Genomic DNA, 22,183 nt, shown 5'->3' with positions numbered 1-22,183 from the left:
AAACAGATCAATGGAACAGAATAAAGAGTATAGAAACAGACCTACATATATATGGCCAACTGATTTTGGACAAAGGAACCTAGGCAAATTAATGGAAAAAGGAAAGTTTTTTAAACAAATGGTGCTGGAACAGTGGGTAAACACAGTTGCCGTGAGATAGGGAATGAATCTCATTCCCTACCTCACAGCAGAAAAAAAATTAATTCAAGGAGATCATAGTAAACATAAAAGCTAGAGTCATAAATCTGTAGAGGAAAACACAGAATCTTTTGCAACCTTGGGGTAGGCAAATATTTCTTAGAGAAGACACAAAAAGCACTAACCTTAAAATTAAAAATGGATAAATTAGTCACTGCCGAAATAAAAAATGTCTTTTCATCTAAAGATGTTGTTAAGAAAATATAAAAGCAGTCCATGGACTGGGAGAAAATATTTGTAAAACATTAATTCGACAAAGTACTGTGCCTGGAGTATATAAAGAACTCATACAAACCAAGAACAAAGAGACAACCCAATTAAAAATGGGCAGAAGAGTGAAACACTTCACAAAAGAAGATATAAGAAAGGTCAATAAGCATAGGAAAAGGTGCTCAAAATCTTAGTCATCATGGTAATGAAAATTAAAATCGTAATGAGACAGCATTTCACACTTGTTAGAATAACTAAAATTAAAATGACAACACCTGATGCTAGCAAGGATGTGCAGCAACTGAAACTTGCATGCATCGGTGATAAAAGTATAAAACAGTATCATCACTTTGGAAAACTGTTTCTTGTAAAGTTATACATACATCTAACCTATGACCCAGTATTTCTACTCCTTACCATTTACTCAAGAAATACAAAAACACGTCCACAAGAAGATATGTATAAGAACGTTCATAGAAAACAATCCAAACGTCCATCAAACAGGAGAATTAATAAGCAAATTGTGGTACATTCATACAGCGAAATTCTACTCGGCAATAAAAAGGAACACAACACTGATATACACAACAATATGAATGAATCTCAAAAAAACATTATGCTGAGTGAAAAAAGCCAGGAACGAAAAAGTACATACTATATGATTCCATGTAAACAAAGTTCAAGAACAGGTAAAAGCAATGTATGGTGACAGAAATCAAGAGTGGCTAGCTGCCTGGGTGAGGCAGGACTGACTGGTAGAGAGCAAGGCGAACTAAGGAACTACCTGAGGTGATGGAAATGTTCCATGTCTTGATTGGGGTGAGGCGCACAGGAGGATACACAGAATTTAAACTTGAAATCTAAGTATTTCACGGTATGTAAATTTTACTTCCGATTTTTAAAACTGGTCAACTGTCCTAAACTGAAAGTTATCCTATATATGAGGAAGTTAATTTTATCAGGGAGTTGATGGCATCAACACCTCTGCCAACATTATTATTACGGCACCTTGCACTAAAAATATTCATGACATATTCTGCACTTTCAGAAGTTGCCTGATAGTTACTGAGGATTTCTTAGGTCATCTAAAAAGGAGCAAATCTTATGAGATTCCTCATGAGAGCAGTTCTTCTGCAACTTCCTCAGGACTCCAAAGGAATCCAATAGAGGAGATTATCCTCCATCCTATTGCCTCCTGCTCTGGGTGTGAATTCGTACACACTCTCTTGATGGCAATACTCGCCTACAAAGGTGATGCTAAAGAAATTTAAAAGCAAGGAGAGGACCTTTGTGATGAGGTCCCCACCTCGTTTCTGATATGCTTACTTTGCACGCGCAATTCCAGCAATGCTGAACTACTAACAACTCTCCCCAAACACGTCATGCCATTTCTTCCTTCTGCACCTTTCAGTGAGCTGTTCTATCTGACTACAAGCTTCACTCGCTCTTAACAGATAAGTATACTCCCAAACCCACTAACAGGCAGCTCAAGCATACCTTCTTCTTCAAAGGCCTTCCCGACTGTTCCAGACAGGTAGAGGCACTTCTTCCTATGGAGATCCACAGCATCACGTATACAACAACACTAACAAAGATGACAGAACCACATTTTACAGCAACTGCCTGTTTCCTTGTCTATTTCTTTACTAGATTCTGGGAAAAAAGAAAAAAAACACTCATTTTTTTCATTTACATTCCCAGTACTTAGCAGAGAATGCGGCACAAAGGCACTCAAAATATACTGCTGACTGAAGGTCGACTAATGCCTGCATATAAAAGTACAGTCCCAAGATTTTTACTGATATCAGTGAAAGACTAAAAGACTAACGTACTAGCTTTCTATATCTATAATTTCAAAATATATTCGAAAGAAAAATCACATAAATTAAAGACCGTTCACTCTGGCAAGAAACAAGCAATTTCTACTAAAAATGTTATCAGAATTCTAATTTGATAGGCATTATCAACCCAAAGTAGAAATCAACAAAATAGCCTGTTACTTTGAAAGGAGGGAAAATGCTGCCTAAAACTCACTAGAGTACTATGCAAACAACCTTGTCAAATGGTAAAGACTCTAAAAATAAAAATGATTCATGACCATAATTAATGTATGACTTCAACTATTTGGCTCTCACTGCCCCAGACGCTTTCTGATCTTACCTTAGGGGCTTAAAACACACAGACAGAGTCACATTTCCTCCAATCTTCAGTGTTATCCAAATAGACTTTCAGAGCCCCTGCTACATCAAGACAGAGCTAATAACGTCCCCCTTTCAAGCTCAACAGGAGAATAAAAGTTTGAAGTGTTTAGGCTTTTAAACATAACATGGGACATCCTAATTCCCCTGGGGGTGAAGAGGTGAAGGGCTGACAAGAAAAGAAACAACTGCCTTACCTCCAAACCAGCTAGCCAGTTTCAGAGGAATGTTTCTTGATTTTGCAAACTATGAAATGGTACTATAAAGAAACATAAATCATCCAGTCATCTGGGTGATTAGTCAAAACCAACACTAACACCCTCAAGCTGAAATAAAACTCATCATCACTGGTGTGGGGAGGATCAACTAGCTATCTGATAGGTATTCTGGTTATAGCAAATTCATGCATATTGGATCAATATGTTTTGAGATAACAGTAAAATTGAAAGTGGGTTAAAAATAATGCTTTGCAGCTAGATATTGCTGTGAATGTAAAGATACACTGAACAAAAAGTATTATGTCAAGTGAATATTGAGACCATACCTATCAGATATTAATAATAATCTCAGTAAAGGAGAAGTGAGGAAACAATTTTTGCCTACTTAGTATTGATCGTATCACATCTGAATGCTGCATTCAATTTTAAGATGATGAATAACAAATTAGAGCACCTAGAAAGTCAGTGAAGTATAGCTCCCTATGGCTTGCAGGGAGAGATTAAAAGGGAAAAGAATATATAGGAAAAAATAGGATTCTATTGAGAGAAATAGATACCTTATCATTAATGAGTTTGTATTCTATATGAAGGAGCTTAGATTTTTATTCTGAAGGTATTAGGAAACCATTAAAAAGTTTTAAGCCAAGAAAGATTTAATGACATTTGCACTTTCTTCCTGTAATTAGGTGACTGGGATACAGAGAAACAAGACTGTAAACAGGAAGGCTAGTATAGGGTTATTTTAACAGTCCTAGCAAAAGTTTAGGCATTGTCTTAAATTAAAATAGGAACAGAAAGGATGATGTAGATGTGAAAAGTTAGAGAGGACATATAAAAAATGATGCCTGAAAATTACCAACATCAAGAACGCAAGACAAGACATCACCACAGATCCTATGGACATTTAAAGGGAATTAAGGGAAATTATGAACAATATGTCAATAAATTTAACAACTTAGATGAAATAGTTAAGTTGCTTAAAAACCACAAGTTTCCAAACCAAACAAATGAAATAGAAAATCCGAATAGTTGTTATCAGTTAGAGAAGCTAAATTTATAATTAAAAACCTTCTCACATAAAAAACTACATTCAGATTGCTTCACTGGTGAAATACTAGTCTTAACAAAAACCTTTCAAAGAAGAAGGAACACTTTTCAGTTTGTTTTAAGAGGCCAGAATAACCTTGATACCAAAACATCACAAGAAAAGCAAATTACAGACAATACAAAAATCATTAATAAAATTAGCAAATCAAATCTAGCAATATATGAAAAAGATAACACATCTTGATGAAGTGGATTTACCTGAGGAGTACAAGGTTGATTTAACATTTGAAAATCAATTGTGACAGAATGAAAGAGAAAAAATATATTATCTCAAAAGATGCCCCAAAAAAGCATTTGATAAAATTCAATACCTGTTAATGATTTAAAACAAAAATCTCTCAACAAGCTAAGGAAAAAGGAGAGGTTCCTCAATCCGATAAAGGGTTTATACTAAAATTCTGCAGGTAATACTTAAGATCAAGGATAAGAAAAGATGTCTACTTTCATTACTCTATTCAACGCTGTACTCAAGATCCAAGCCATTGTAATAAGGCAATTTTAAAAAATCATAAATACAGGAAAGGAAGAAGCAAAAATGTCTACTCACAGATGCTATATGATTGTGTACATAGAAAAAAATGTTTTAATCTATAATCAAACTAATAATAAACTTAGCAACATTGCAAGATTCCAGGTTAATTCACAAAAATCAATTGGTGTTTTTATATAGTATCATCAAATAACTAGATGTGAAAGATGTGAAAGACCTGTACACTGAAAACTAGAAAACACTGCTAAGAGAAATTTAAAAACAACCTAAACAAATGGAGTCATGTACTATTTCATGGATTGGAGGTTAAGAAGTCAAGTCTCCCCCTAAATTTATCTAGAGTCAATTAATCCCAACCAAAAGCCTAGCAGTCTCTTTTTTTTAATTGACAAGCTGACTCGAAAATTGATATGGAAATATAAAAGTCCTAGAATAGCCAAGAAAATGTTAAAGAACAAAGCTGGGAGGCTTACACTACCAGATTTTATGACTCATCATAAAGCTAGTTTGTAACGCAGTAGTAGTTGCATAAGGCTAAACAAATAGATTGATGAAAGAGAAATCAGGATATAGACATAGACCTATTCAATCAATTTATATTGTGATTAGGGAAAGAAAAGCTTTGTCAACAAACGACACTAAAATAAACTGGATATCAATATGGGGAAAAAATGCACCTTAAACTCTATCTCACATCATACATAAAAATTAATTTGAAATGATCAAAGACTTAAATGTAAATGCTAAAACTATTAAGCCTCTAAAATAACATGTAGGAAAGTATATTCATGACCTTGGGTTAGGCAAAGATTTCCTAAATAGGACACAAAAAGTATTATCCATAAAATAAAAACCTGATATAGCATACTTTATCAAAATTTAAAACTCTCATCAAAAGACATTCTTGAGAGAATGAAAAATCTAGGCAGAGAGTGAGACAAAATATTTATATATATATATCTGACAAAGGACTTGTATTTCTAATGTGTACAAAGAATTCCTCAACTTAACAATAAAAACCAAACAACCCAATAAGTAAAAAAAGGGCAAAATATCTGAACAAACACTTCACAAAAGAAGATACAAGAATGGCCGACAGGGCTTCCCTGGTGGCGCGGTGGTTGAGAGTCTGCCTGCCGATGCAGGGGACATGGATTCGTGCCCCGGTCTCGGAGGATCCCATGTGCCGCGGAGCAGCTGGGCCCGTGAGCCATGGCCGCTGGCCTGCGCGTCAGGAGCCTGTGCTCCGCAACGGGAGAGGCCGCAACAGTGAGAGGCTCGCATACCAAAAAAAGAAAAAAAAAAAAAAAAGAATGGCCGATAAGCACATAAAATGCTGCTCAATATCATTAGTCATCAAAGAATTAAAAATTAAAATCAAAATGATACACCAGTACAAACCTACTATTAATGGCTAGAATTTACAAAACAATACCAAGTGATGTCAAAGAGTAGAGCAATTGGAACTTTCAAACACTGTTGGTGGGATTCTAAAATTGTATAACTACTCTGGAAACTGGTAATTTCTAATGAATTAAATATACACCTATCATATGAGCAGGAAGCTCCACTCTTAGGTATAAGAGAAATGAAAGCATGTGACCACAAGAGACTTCTTTTTCTTCCAGTTTTATTGAAATATAATTGGCAGACAGCACTGTTTGGTGAACATCCATCATCTCATATAGACACAAAATAAAAGAATAAGAAAAATTTTTTTCCCTTGCAATGAGAACTCTTAGGATTTACTCTCTTAACAACTTCCATATATAATAATACAGTGGTGTTCATTATATTAATCATATTGTACATCACACCCCTAGTATTTATTTATCTTTCTAACTGAAAGTTTGTACTTTTTGACCACCTTCATCCAAATCCCCCTCCTCCAACCCCTCACAAAAGTCTTTTGGAAAGATATTCTTAGCAACTTTATTTATAACAGTCAAAAAGTGTAAACAACTCCTGGAGATGGTGTGGAGAAAAGGTAACCCTCCTACACTGTTGGTGGGAATGTAAATTGGTACAGCCACTATGGAGAACGGTATGGAGGTTCCTTAAAAAACTAAAAACAGAGTTGCCATATACTCCACCAATCCCACTCCTGGGCATATACCCAGAGAAAATTCAAATTTGAAAAGATACATGCACCCCAGTATTCTTAGAAGCACTGCTTACAATAGCCAAGACATAGAAGCAACCTAGGACAGATGAATGGATTAAGATGTGTTTGGGACTTCCCTGGTGGCGCAGTGGTTGAGAATTCGCCTGCCAATGCAGGGGACACGGATTCAATCCCTGGCCTGGGAAGATCCCACATGCCACAGAGCAACTAAGCCCGTGTGCCACAACTACTGAGCCTGTGCTCTAGGGTCCGCGAGCCACAACTACTGAAGCCCACGCGCCTAAAGCCTGGGCTGCGCAACAAGAGAAACCACTGCAGTGAGAAGCCAGCACACTGCAACGAAGAGTAGCCCCCGCTCACCGCAACTAGAGAAAGCCCGTGTGCAGCAACAAAGACCCAATGCAAACCAAAATAAATTAATTAATTAATTTAATTTAATTAAGAAGATGTGGTACGTAAATACAATAAATACAATGGAAAATTTCTCAGCCGTAAAAAAGAATGAATAATGCTATGGACCTAGAGATTATCATACTAAGTGAAGTAAATCAGACAGAGAAAGACAAATATCATATGATACCACTTATATGTGGAATCTAAAAAAAAAGATACAAATGAACTTATTTACAAAAACAGAAACAGACTTGAAGACATAGAAAACACACTTACGGTTACTAAAGGGGAGGGGATAAATTTGGAATTTGGGATTAAGAGATACACACTCTATACACAAAAAAAACGAGGACCTACTCTATAGCACAGGGTAAACAACTCAAATGTCCATCAACAAGATAATGCATAAGCAAATTGTGGTATATTCATAGAAAAACCACTCACAGCAATAAAAAGGAACAAACTACTGATCTATACTACAATATGGATAAGTTTCAAAAGTATGCTGAACAAAAGAGTATACCGTATGGTTCCATTTATAAGAAGTTCAAGAACAGGAAAAGCTAATAAATGAGGAGGCAATAAGAAAAGTGCTTGACTCAGCCAGGGGTGGAGACAAGGGTGTAAGAATGACTGGCAAAGCGGTATGAGGGAACTTTCTGGAGAGTGAAAAATATCCTGTATCTTCATGGAATGATGACAATGTGGGTGTGTATATCTGTCAAAACTCATCAGACTATATACATTTACATTCTCTTAATTTTATGTTGTATGAATTGTACTGCAAAAGAAAAAGAAAAAAATGATCACAGGTGTATGGCTTGGGGAACCAGGAAAATGGTGATGTCATTTATTGAAAGGGTGAACAGGGATGAGCAGTTTGAGAAGAAAGTTCTGCTTTCAGTTTGAGGCGCCTGTGCAACATCCGAGAGGAGGTGTTGAGTATGGGTTGAATACAAGGATCTGGAGCTTAGGAGACAGATCTTGGCCGGAGATAAAAATATGGCAATCATTAGCACACAGATGGTTATTAATGCTATGAAAGTAATGACATCATTCTGGAAGACTGTGAGAATGAGAGAGAACAGAGCCTAGAACAGAATTCCGAGGAAAATCAATTTTTAACGGATTAGAAATAAAGAAATAAAAGCTGCAAAAAATTCGGACCCAGAATTCCAGAGAAGTAGAAGGGCAGCTGGGAGAGGTGGTGTTACAGCAGTCAAAGGAACAGAATGTCTCAAGGAAATAATAATCACTGTCATAAAATCAAGTAACCTGAGGCCTGGACAGTATCTACAGATTTAGCAACAAGGACTTGATTAAAACTGTTTCAAATCTTTTCACCTCTCTCTATAACTACTGCCACCATCATCTTCTATCTAACCAGTAGCCTCCTAACTGGTTTCTAAGCTTCAACTCTTGCTCTTCTCAATTCCAATCTCTACTCAGTACCACAGGTAACCCTGTTCATCATTTGGTCAGTACTAATTGTAGCTTATCTGCCCGGTCTCCAGAATGCCTGCCTTATAGAGCTGTGTCCATAGTCTGATATCACCTACATCACTATGCCTGTTGCAACATGTCAACAATCTTTCTAGACTGGGAAACAGAATATAAAAACTAAAGACTTTGTCCTACCAGCAACACAGTCCAGTACTCCAGGTTTCTCTTCTCACAGGCTAAGAGAGATAGTAAACAAGTTCTCTTTACATTGCAAAGTCTCTAATACACGTCTGTGATTAAATCCCCTTAGAGACAACTATAGAAATATCACAATCTACAAACTTATAATTTAAAAGACTAGTGTTGTATAATATAGCTAGGCCTAACCACTTTACCTTTCTTCATCTCTGATTGATAGACATGAAATATTTTACTCTAGGCTCTAAATAATAGCTAGTGTTAATAGCTAGTGTTTTATTAACTATACAATGCCTTTCATTAGGTAATACATCTAAAGGTAGTTAACAGGACTTTCCTGGTGGCGCAGTGGTTAAGAATCCGCCTGCCAATGCAGGGAACACGAGTTTGAGGCCTGGTCCGGGAAGATCCCACATGCCGTGGAGTAACTAAGCCCGTGTGCCACAACTACTGAGCCTGCGCTCTACAGCCCGCAAGCCACAACTACTGAGCCCACGTGCCACAACTACTGAAGCCCGTGCACCTAGAGCCCGTGCTCCGCAACAAGAGAAGCCACCACAATGAGAAGCCCGTGCACCGCAAGGAAGAGTAGCCCTCGCTCACTGCAGCTAGAGAAAATCTGCGCATAGCAACGAAGACCCAACCCAGCCAAAAATAAATAAATAAATAAATATTAAATTACTTAAAAAAACAAATTAAATAAAGGTAGTTAACATATATGTACTTCTAGTCATGTTTATAATACCTTCCATCAATGATAAAAGGGTTTTTCTGGTGACTGAAAAGGCTATGACCTATAATTTTTTCCACACTAAATACAATTTTCAATATATTTTTTTAGAATTCTAGTCAAATAAATCTAGACACCACAATAGTCATGAATCATCACAGTGCTCCAAACTTCTGACCTAAAGAAACCACAAAATAATACATGAGTATTGTCTTAAGCCACTAAATTTATGGTAATTTATTATCCATCGACAGAAAACTAATACTCTCTTCCAATCCAAATCTTGACTACCTTGCTTTCAAGGCCAGCTCAAATATCATCTCTTCATTATTCATTTACAGAGCACATTATCACATTAGTCAAGATAATATCTGTACTTTATAAATCTTTAGTCTAATCCTTTATCTGATAATAATCAACACACATTTTAATTTATTCATTCATCCTATCTTCACACTAAGCACTTTCCATGTTGCTAATACTGAGCCTGGTGTTGAGAGAAAAGTCATTGGAGACAGTCTATCTCTCCAGAAACAGACAATTTATTTACATATTCATGCAACAAACACTTAAGTGCCTAAATGCCTTAACACAGTGAGCCCATGCCCTGTGTTAGGCAATGGAAATACAGAGACCAGAGATGTACATCTTATATTCATAAATGCACAAACATTGTGGAGAAATGGGTGTGTAAAAAATTATAATAGTGTAATACTATGATAGAGGTACATACAGGGTAATAGCTGAGCATAAAGGACAGACTTCTATTTTAGGGGTAGTATCAAGTGGAAGTAAAGTCTTCTAGGAAGAAGTAAAAACTAAGCTGATATTAAAAGTAAGAGTAGAATTAACTAGGTAAAAAAGAAGAAAGATATTTCAGACAAAAGGAGAAGCAAATACAAAAACAGAGAAAAAATATTGCACAACATTTTCAAGAACTGCAAGCCTTTAGCAAGGCTGGAACACAGGAGCACAAGGCTCCAGCAAGGCTGGAGCATCCTCTCATATGCGAGAGGATGGCAAGAGATGAGGGTGTAAAGGTAGACAGAGGTCAGATTATGAAGACTTAGTATATCAGGCTAAGGAGTTTTATTCCCAAGGTAATGGGATAAAGTTTAAAGTGGGAGACCTGACCGAATATATGTTTTAAATTTAAGACTATTTGGGCTGCAGTGTGAAAAGACTAGGGTACTTCCCAGTACAAAACGACCCAGAAATTCCTTTTTGGAAGAGGAAGAATTCAAGTAGAAGTCCAGAAATAGATAATATTTGATAAGGCTACCCCTTAACTGAGTTGTGTGGTCCTCCTCAATAACCCTGGGAGGATGGCTCTGTCTAGAGTTCACGTCATGCTCTGATCATCTGTTCACTGCCTCTCTCCAGCACTAGATTCCATACTCCTTGAAAACCTAGAGCTATATCTTAGTGTTTGTGCTCTTGAGCTTCCCCACAGTTCTGGTACAGACCTTCAGTACACACACAGCTTCCCTTCCATCCCTCAGGACTAGGGAGGGGCCTATCTCACCCTTCCTCTTAGACCTTGAAAGCACAGTAGATGATAAACAACAGATGACTATTTTAAGATTTCTTCTGATTCTGTTTTCCTCAGATTCTATGAAATACTTGTTGACTGATAAATTTACTCATGTTTTCTTATAAGTGTATCAAGCATAGAAAAATTCCTGGAAAACTGCCTTGAGAAAGTTTTTTTAAAGTTTGCAAATCACATTAATATTAGAGTACAAATTTCTGATTGTTGAAATCCCTCTTACAGAGTGATTTTTATAAATGAACACAGCGATGCAGATGGGTCTGCTGGGAAGATCTATTACTTCTCATTCTAGATACTACATGTCTGTCAACAGAGCCTGATTTTTTTCTGAGAGTCACATTCCACTGATTATTAACACTGACTTGACTACTGACTAAAGGTTCTACGTCTTTTTTTCACTCAGGCTGTGTCCATATGTCAAGCCTTCCTCTTCTTATACAATTGGTTTGGGAACTTAATTTATCCCAGTTAAATTCCAACTTGAAATTAAAGATGGGCTGAATATATATTCTACCTTTCCAGTCCCCAGAGATCATCTTATATACTGATTCTGTTATACAAAGTAATCACCACCTCTAGAAGCTCCACACTATCATTTCATTAGCTTTCTAAGTTTTTAAGCTTTGCTTAAGTTTCTATACCTTTGTTCTAATGCTTAGACTGTAATATCGTAAAGGGTAGAACTATGTCTCCCTTGTTTGCCATTATATCCCCAGCATATTGCACAGTTTCCAACATGCAGTACTCAATAAACATATGGTGAGTAAATAACTGAATAAATGAACATGCTGAACAAGACTAGATAAAAAAACAGAGCCCTATGCCATGCCATTAGAAATTTCCCTCTAGGTTGGTAAGTTATTAAGCAGTTATAAATCTTCCTATCTTTACTATCATCTAGCTTATCCTTCTTATCGTGCTCCCCAAGCTTTCAGTCATAGCTTGCCAAAGGCCTTACTAGAGTTATTATCTGGATCTACAAATCTACTTACCCTTTCAAAATGGACACATCAGTCTGAGATAACTTGTTCTTGGGAAAAGCTTATTAAGGGGAAGGGATTTAAGCTTCAATTTGAAGGAAGGGTAGGATTCTGACAATTGTATGCAGGAGAATAGTCATTTAGGGTATTGGGAATAGCTTTTCAAAGTCATTAAGGGAGCAGAGTGCCTTGCATGTTCAAAATAGGAAGTAGGTAGTGTGCTAAAGCAAAGGGCACATGAGAGAATGTCATTGAGTCTGGGAAGGTTGATCAGAGCCAAACTGCTGTGGATTTGGAATGCCTGAGAAATCTTTTGTATCTTCATAACACCTACAGCAATCTTGGACACATGGGAATCACTCAAATACTCGTTGACGGGTTTACTAAATATGACAGTTTCCCAAAAGATCAGAAGTTTACCCTAAAGCCTGCTTCTACATTCCTCTGTCTAGACCATGCACATAGTTGAGAAGAATACACAGTATCATGGTAATGGCATCAAATAAGACAGAACACTACTGCTACTTATGAAATTGAGGAGACAGTAGGTGGTGTGAAAGCATGTGATAATGAGTGTGTCAGGTCTAACCAAGATGTGTCCTCAAAAGCTAACAAACAGGGCTTTCCTGGTGGCACAGTGGTTGAGAGTCCGCCTGCCGATGCAGGGGACACGGGTTCGTGTCCCGGTCCGGGAAGATCCCACATGCTGCAGAGCGGCTAGGCCCGTGAGCCATGCCCGCTGAGCCTGCGCTTCCGGAGCCCGTGCTCCGCAACGGGGAAGCCACAACAGTGAGAGGCCCGCGTACCGCAAAAAAAAAAAAAAAAAAAAAAAGCTAACAAACAGCACTGAGAAAGCAAAAGTTATAAAACGATAATCAACTCTTTGAATTTCCAATTTACATTTCAAAAACTCACTTCAGGCAAGAAGAACCACAGTTGGCACAAGAGTAGGATAAATCATTCTCAGATTTTTTCATAATACCATCCGTGTGCTAATGCAAGTTTAATTTAAAATATATTCATTGTACAATAAACATACTTGAGGAAGTACATAAAAAGTACTTCAGAATTAGAAACAAGAAAGAGTACAAACTAGGATATGGACAAGGTTTTAAAACTTAAAAGTAATACTATACATGACTTTATGCCAATAAACTAAAAAGAACAGAAAAGGTAAATGATTTTCTAGAAAACTATTAATTACCAAGTTTTCTCAACAAGAGATTAAAAACCTGAGTAGATTAATAACCACAAAGAAATCAGAAAGGTAACCGAAGGGTAATACCTTGTGGGGGTAGAGGGACTGCAGATCCTGATCGTTTTATAGGTGAGAGCTACCACCTAAATCTAAATTACATAAATTGTCTTAAATCATGAGAAAATACAGACAGCTTCTCAATTCATTTTAGGCTAGTGTAACCCTTATGAGTTTTGATTTGAACCTGAACAGCACACACAAAAATAAAACTACATGTCTGCCTCACTTATAAAAAACTGTAAAATATAAAATATTAGCAAATCTAAGCCAGTGCTGTATTAATAAATACATCACAAGCAAGTAAAATTTATCGCAGGATTATACAGATGGTTTAACATCATTTAACATCAAGTCTGTGTAATTCACTGCACTAATAGTACAAAGGAGAAACACTAAACTTGTTCATGAGAAAAATCCTTAGTTATACTAGGCATAGAAACTTTCTTGTTTGATAAGAGGAATCTATCAGAAAACTCCAACTTATAATGAATGGTGAAATGTCAGAATACCAAGGATGCCCTCTGTGGCAAACTGAATTTTCCATATACGACCACAATAATATCTCCCATCCTAGATGGTCTTCTGCAGTGTGGACTTAATATTTTCCCACCAAGAGGCAGAATCTATTTCTCTACTTCTTGAATCTGGGCAGGCTCTGTGACTGCTTCGACAAATAGAATATGGCAGGAGTGACCCTGTGCTAGTTTTAGGGACAGCCCTTAACTTCTACTTCCTCTCTCTAAACACTCACTCTGGGGCAAACCAGGTTCCATGTAAGAAATCCAACTACCCTGAGAATGCCATATGTGAGGAAGCTGGCCATGTAGAGAAGTATTTGGAGATAGAGACGGCTGGCCAGTCTCCACTGTTCTAGCCATCCCAGCTGAGGCACCAAACATGTCAGTGAAGAAGCATCCATATGCCCAACCCAGTTGAATCTTCAGATGACTCCAGCCACAGCTGCCATCTGATTACAACTACTTGAAAGGCCCCAAGGGAAAACAACCAAGCTAAGCTTAAAGACAGCCCACAGAACTGTAAGGATCTGAGGATAATTAATTGTTGTTTTCAACTACTAAGTTTGGGAATGACTCACTATGTAATACTAGAATACTCACTGTGAAGGACTTAGCCAATATAATAAGGTAGTAAAACAAGACAAACACACTTAGAAAATAGGAGACAAAACTGTCACCATTTACAAATGGTATTATTATTTACATAATATACCCTAGAGAGTCTTTAAAAACTATTAGAATAAAAGACTTCAGTGAAGTAACTGGATGCAAAAATCAGCATGCATAATCTAGAATGCCTCTAATTTCAACAGTTTCTCCATTAAACTTGCATGACATACTGAACAGACTAACAATTTCGATTGGTGGAATCATTGTACCAGTGCAGTATAAAATACAATTGCATTACCACAAATGCACTGTTTGGCTTTGCTTTTGGCTCATGCCCATAGACTGTATCTTTAACCCTGGTCAACCAGCCTGTAAATTTGAATGCTTGATCGCAAGAAAGATGGGGCAAGAAGAATGTATTTGAAGTAGCATACATTCATTCTGAAACTACTGTTTAAATCTCATCACTCTCAGGCCTCATTAAAAATAATCCACTGCCTCCATACAACCTATCCCACCAAAATAACACTTCTGAGTGTGAATTTCACTGTGCTGCACTCAGTACAATTTCAAGATGCCCCTTCTACTCCAGGAGTTTCTTCCTAGTATATTTACCTCCTCCTCCATCCTTATTGTATGCTCATATACCTCTCTATGGACCCTCCAAACTCTTCTAATCCAAGAGTTTTCTTCATCCTTCCCTGAAGGCTTCAGGGAAATCACATTGGCGTCTCCTTCTCTAAATCTGTTTTAATGCTCACAGAAAAAAGAATACTAAGTATCTTGTACATTATTTCATTCAGTAAGCATATGTACCATGAAGTTTAGCACTTCCTTTCTTCTCAGATCCTCTCCCTCACTGTGCCTAAACTAACAAAGGATTGCATACTTAGCAAGTATTTAATATATACTTGATGATTTTTAAAATATATTTTTAAATTATGATTTGAATAATATTCTTCAACTAATCGGCTTTCATAAGAACAGCATTTAAAAAGAAATTACTAATTTGGTTAAATCCCCCTGTTTTTAACTGAGGTATAAGTGACATAACATTACGTTGGTTTCAAGTGTATAGCATAATGATTCCATATTTGCATATTCTGCAAATGATTACCACAATAAGTCCAGTTAACACCACCTATAGTTACACATTTCTTCTTTTCTCGTGTTGAAAATTTTGAAGATCCACACTCCCCTACCTACTTTCAAATATGCAACACAGTATTATTAACTATAGCCACTGGCTAAATCTTAACAGAAAATGGTGCCGTGGAGCCATGAAAAAAAGACTTGAATTTGTAAACCTTGGAGAGAGATTCTGCCTATTAAGATTTTTTTTTGGATCTTGTCAGACACTCGCAGAAAAGTTCTAACTTCCAGGGAAATTAATAATAAAGATACGGAGAAGCATATTAACAATCTGAACAGAAGGATTTGGTTTCAGCCATGTTCTATGGGTTTATACAGATAACAAAAGCAAAGTTAGAAAGGCATATTTATGAAGTTTACTCCTGAATGTAAATCAGTGAATATGCTTCTTTCACTGAGAAAAACTTCCTACAAAAAATACAGCTGTGCTTAATGTGTTTAATGACAGCTGAAAACATTTTGGCTCAAACTCATTTTGTTAATAGAAGGGTAATAACAAGCAGTTCACACTGACAGACTATCCAGGGATGACCTGATAATTATTATCAGAGTGTGCATCAGAATTATGCGAGATGCTATTTTTTACAATATGTAATGACTCATTCCTGAAACCTTTCAATCAGAACCTAGAATTAAAATGGTAATTATCGGGCTTCCCTGGTGGCACAGTGGTTGAGAGTCCTCCTGCCGATGCAGGGGATGTGAGTTTGTGCCCCGGTCCAGGAGGATCCCACGTGCCGCGGAGCGGCTGGGCCCGTGAGCCATGGCCACTGGGCCTGCGCGTCCGGAGCCCGTGCTCCGTGGCGGGAGAGGCCACAACAGTGAGAGGCCCGCGTACCACAAAAAAAAAAAAAAAAAAAAAGGTAATTATCAACATGCCAATATATATAATAAAGTCATAGGATTTTTTAAAAGTACAATTTTTACAAAAATTAATGAATATTGTCTATTTGTGGAACTACAACAGGCAATTTGATAACCTTGGATTTTATAAATATAATAGGTAGTATAGCATAGTGATTAAGTGTGTAGCTGGCAAGTGAGAAAAAAAACAATATATTCTTCAAAGGTTTATTCTGAGGATTAATACTTATAAAGCATCTATGTTTTTATCATTTGAAAAGTACTCAAATATTAGCTATGATTCTAATTATTATTATCTTTTTTAAGCCTATATATTTATTCCAGCAAGAATGCCACTATGCAAAGCATTTTGGGGAGTTGCCCACAAAACTTGTGGTATAATCTCTGGGTATCTTCAATAATGGCAAATCTCTATCTCTGCTGGAAGACTTGATAACTGAGAAATCATCAAAATTAATCTGGGCCAAACTTGTGAATTAGATGGGCAACCAGGCTGGATAATCACCTTTTAAGTAAAATTAAAATGTGGTGCTATAAGTAAAGCAATTTTTAAAATGTTGTTAGTTCTAGAAATACAGCTGACCCTGTACAACCCTGAACAACAGGGGGTTTCAACTGTGCAGGTCCACTTACATGTGCATTTTTTTCAATAAATACATTGGAAAATCTTTTGGAGATCTGTGACAATTTGAAAAAACTCAGATGAACTATGTAGCCTAGAAATATATATGTTTTTATGTCTGTACATGTATGTTAGGGATTATATAAGGATGCATTACTATAGTGAAAAGGACATTCAGCTGGAAGCTAAAAGATCTGGTTCGAATTCAGTTCTACCAATTTAAGAGCTATGATTTGGAGGCTATTATATAACCTCTCTAATCATCTCTAAGCTCTGAGTTCTCTATGGAAGGGGATTAGATCATATTAACGTTTTTAACTTCCATTCTACGGTGCCTGGGCCATAGTAGGCTTTCTGTAAATTTGGCTCAGTTCAAATTTGAATGAGAACAAAGGGAGGTAAAGAAAATGATACAGAGGTAGCAAGGTAAGGTCCACACCTTGTATTTAAGTGCAGTATAAAGTCAGTTTTTACCCTGAAATTACTAAAATGGTCTTCAGGACATCAAAATCCTTAGGGCCAGCCTACCTTATTCTACTTCTGGCCAAGACAGAGTAACAGAGACTAGATTTACTCTCCCACCTAAAACTACTAGAATAAAAACTAAGAATACATGTGAAACAGTGGTCTCAAGTAACCCATCAGGTAACAAAGGACAATAATACTTGAGAGTGAAGAAACATATAAGGTGAGCCCTATGACTGCCCCAAACTTACTGCCTGGAGAAAGTTAAAAGACCAAAGCACACGGAGGGAGATCCCAACGAGTACAGAGGCCTACCTGAGTTAAGGAGAAAATTGAAAGTCCAGGGGAAACCACAAGTTCTACAGCTCTCAGCACACAGTACTAGAGAGAGAGCACAAACAGAAAACTCCAAAATCTGCAGAGAGTCATACTCAAGTATTCAGCTGTGTACTGATCAGTGAATCACCTGAGGAAACTGCTCAAGGCCACAGGGGGAAAAAAAAAATCCACCTGAAAGGACTAGAAAAAAAGTAAGCAGAGACTGCACAGGGCCAGGAATAGTGCCTATTCCTTCTAGACAGGGTATAGCCCATAATTCATGGGCCACATAGTAAAGTATTGAGAAGAGTTTGTGGATAAAATTAACCCTAGATTAAATGCTGTTTTAGTCCAGCCTTACAAAGCTTAAAAGCAAGATCTGAAAGGACGAAAATTTTTCCAAGTAACAGAACAAAATCTCAGAATAAACCCCAAGAATATTTATAGGACTACAAAAATACCCCACAAACAAAATTTAAAATGTCTGGCATCCAACCAAAAATTACCATACACGCAAAGAAGCAGGAAAACAGAAACCAAAATGAGTAGCAAAATCAATCAATCAATCAATCAAAACTGGCCCAGAATTAACAGAGATGATATAATTAGTACAAGGCCATTAAAACAGTTATTACAACTGTAATTCATATGTTCAAAAGCTAGACAGAAAAGATTGAACATGTTAGAGACAGAAAAAGTTTTAAAGACCCAAACTGAACTTCTAGGGAGGAAAACTACAATGTTTGAAAAGAAAAAAAAATTAGTGGACGAACAAATTAGACATTACAGAAGAAAAGATACCTGAAGATATGCTAAATGTCTATGGACATTTGAATAGGAAATATTCAAAATAAGAAAGAAATAAGACTAAAACAAAAACAAAACAAAGCACCAGTGAGTGGTGGGACAGCTTAACAAGACCCAATATACATGTGAATTGTAGTGCAAGGAAAAAAACAGTAGAGAAAGAGACAGAAAAAAATATTTTAAAACTTAATGACTGAAAAATTTCCAAATTTGATGAATACTAGGAACCCACAGATCCAAGAATCCCCAACAAGTTCCAACGATAAGAAGCACAAAGAAAACTATACCAAGGAACATCGTAAACAAATTGCTCATGCAATATTAAAGGAAATCTTAAAAGCAGCCTAAGAAAATGACATAAAGGGGAACAAATATAAGAATGACAGATTTCACATCAGAAACAGTGCAAGCTAGAAGACAGCAGAGTAACATCTTTAAAGAATTAAAAGAAAAAAACTTAACCCAAATTTCCACATTCAGTGAAACTATCTTTCAAAAACCAAGATGGTATAAAGACATTTTCAGACATGCAAAAGGTGAAACAGTTCAATTACCGGCAGAAATGCATCAATAAGAAATGCAAAAGGACATACTTCAGGCATAAGGAAAATGATACCAGATGGAAATGTGGATCTACATTTGGGAATGAACAGCATCAGAAATAATAACTATGTCGGCAAACATAGACTGTTATTATTATTTAAATCTTTTTAGTGACTTCCTTGGTGGTCCAGTGGGTAAGAGATTCAGCACTCCCAAGGCAGGGAGTCCGGGTTCAATCCCTGGTCGGGGAACTAGATCCTGCATGCGTGCCGCAACTAAGAAGCCCACATGCCGCAAATAAAGATCCCGTGTGCCGCAACTAAGACCCGGCGCAGCCCAAATAAATAAATAAATAAATAAATCTTTTTAAGTTAATCAACTGTTTAAAGCACAAATAATAAGGAAGTATTATGGGGTTTATAACATATGTAGAAGTAAAATATATGACAACAGCAACAAAAAGGCTGGTAAGAGAAAAATGTAGGTCACTGATGTGAAGTACTTATACTGTCTGTGGCATGGCATACCATCAGTTAAAGATGTACATTACAAGCCTTAAAACAACTACCAGAATAACAAAAACAAATAAGTGTAGCTAATAAGCCAACAAAGGAAATGAAGTCCCAAAATAAACAGATAAAGAGAGAAAGGGAACAAGAATAGATGGGACAAATTGAGTACAAAAAAGCAAGATAGATTTAAACTCAACAACAGCAGTAATTAATGTAATTTAAAAATAGTCCAAATATACCAATTAAAAGGTAAAAACTATCATACTGGATAAAAAAGCAAGACAACTTCATGATATCTCCAAGGAACTCCCTTTAAATATAAAAAATGTAAAAAGGGTTAAAATATAAAAAGTAAATAAGGAAAAGATGCACCATGCTAACACTTTTCAAAAGAAAGATGTGGCTATATGGCTATATTACTATTATACAAAGTTGACTTCAGAGAGAAGAATATTACCAGGATTACAGAGTCAATATCATAATGATAAAGTCAATCTGTCAAGAGGACATAATAATTCTAAATGTTTATGCACCTAATAACAGTGTGAAAATGCATGAGCAAAATGTGATAAAACTGGGCTTCCCTGGTGACGCAGTGGTTGAGAGTCCGCCTGCCGATACAGGGGACATGGGTTCATGCCCCGGTCCGGGAGGATCCCACATGCTGCGGAGCGGCTGGGCCCGTGAGCCATGCCCGCTGGACCTGCACATCCGGAGCCTGTGCTCCGCAACAGGAGGGGCCACAACAGTGAGAGGCCCGCGTAACGCAAAAAGAAAAAAATGTGATAAAACTGTTAAGGTGAAACAGACAAATCCACAATTATAACAGGATATTTTAACACCCCAGTTTGAATAATAGAAAAAAACAGACAGAAATTAAGTAAGAACATAGAACATTTGAACATATAGAACACTCCACTCAACAGCAGGATATATATTCTTTTCAAATGCACATGAAATGTTTAACATTAAAGAACATTCTGAACCATAACACAAGTCTCAATAAATTTAAAAGGAGTCAAGCCATACAATGTTAACTTCTCTCATCACAATGGAATTTAATTAGATATCAATTTTTTTTAATCTGGAAAATATGTAAATATGTGAAAACCAAGTAACAAACTTCTAAATAACCCATGAGTCAAAGAAAAAAATCAAGAGGAAAATTAGGAAGTATTTTTAAATGAATGAAAATGAAAACAGAATACATCAAAATGCATGAAAAGCAGCTAACTTCCTCCTTAGAAATTTATAGTACTAAAACTATGTATTAGAAAACAAGAAAGCCTCAAATTAATGACCTCAGCTTTCACCATTAAAAAAAAAAAGAAAAACCTAGAAGAAGGGAAAATTAAACTCAAAGATAACAGGAGAAGGGAAATAATAAATTCAGAACTGATATCAATGAAACAGAAAACAAAATGGAGACAAATTAATGATACCACAGGCTGTTTCTTTGAGAAGATCGATAATATTGGTAAACCTACAGCTAGACTAACCAGGGGAAAAAAAGGAAGACTTAAATTACCAGTAGTAGGAATAGGAAAAGTAATAGCACTACAGATTATATATATATTAAATTTTACCACTTAGACAAAATGGACAAATTCCTTGAAAGACATAAACTCCCAAGACTCACTCAAGAAGAAATAGATAACCTGCATAGTCCTATATCTAAAGAAATTTTAGTTAAAATCTTTCTAAAAAGAAAATTTCAGGCCCAGATGGCTTTACTGTGAATTCTACAAAACATGTAAAGAAGAAAGAATACCAATTCAATATAATTTCTTCCAGAAAACTGAAGAGGAAATATTTCTCAATTCATTATATGATCCAGAGTGATCAACTGCTGATGGACATTTGGATTGTTTCCACTTTTTGGTTAATGCAGATAAAGGTCTTAAGAACATTTGTATACAAAGCTTTATTTGGACATATGCTTTCATTTCTCTTGAATAAATATCTAGGAGTAGAATGGCTGAGTCATAACGGTAGGCACATGTACTGTGGAATATCCACACAATGGAATACAACTTAATAACAAAAATAAATGAACTATATTGATACACACGAAATAATTCTCTTGAGCTACAGAAAGCAAACAAAAATAGGACACATACTATATGATTCTATTTATTTAAAATTCTAGAAAATTCAAACTAATCAATGGCAACAAAAAGCATATTAGTGGTTGCCTGGAGATGGGGAGAGAATGAGTGGGTAGGAGGGATTACCAAGGACATGAGGAAACTTTTAGAGCTGTTGGATATGTTCATTGTCTTAATTTTGGTGATAGTTTCATGGATGTTTGCATGTCAAAACTCTTCAAATTGTACACCTCAACTATATGAAGTTTATATGTCAAGTATACCTTAATAAAGCTGTTTTTTAAACAGTCCTTAGGGGACTTCCCTGGCGGTCCAGTGGTTAAGACTCCACGCTTCCACTGCAGGGGACACAGGTTTCCACTGCAGGGGGCACAGGTTCGATCCCTGGTCAGGGAACTAAGATCCTACATGCCACTCGACGTTGACAAAAAATTAAAAAAAAAAAAAAAAAAAAGTCCTTAGCATCAGAGCTCAAGAACCTTCATCTGCATTAGTGCTTACAATAGGTGCACAGCTAGCCCTTGGGCAGAGATATTACAGTACTTTCCTAAAAACTACAGTGAAA

General features: G+C 36.5%; 1 protein-coding gene across 3 annotated transcripts in view; it reads right to left on the bottom strand.

Moving 5' to 3' along the window:
- Window positions 1–22,183, bottom strand: part of UVRAG (UV radiation resistance associated) — a 323,849-nt gene that overhangs the window by 182,077 nt on the left and 119,589 nt on the right. The gene's annotated exons all lie outside the window — the stretch shown is intronic.

The sequence above is a fragment of the Delphinapterus leucas genome, chromosome 7 (genome assembly GCF_059928025.1).
Source record: "Delphinapterus leucas isolate spDelLeu-1000000601 "Yukka" chromosome 7, BTC_Dleu_Yukka2, whole genome shotgun sequence".
NCBI classification, from domain to species: domain Eukaryota; kingdom Metazoa; phylum Chordata; class Mammalia; order Artiodactyla; family Monodontidae; genus Delphinapterus; species Delphinapterus leucas.
Note: the sequence above shows the minus strand (reverse complement) of the source record. Positions and strands in the feature narration are given on the sequence as shown.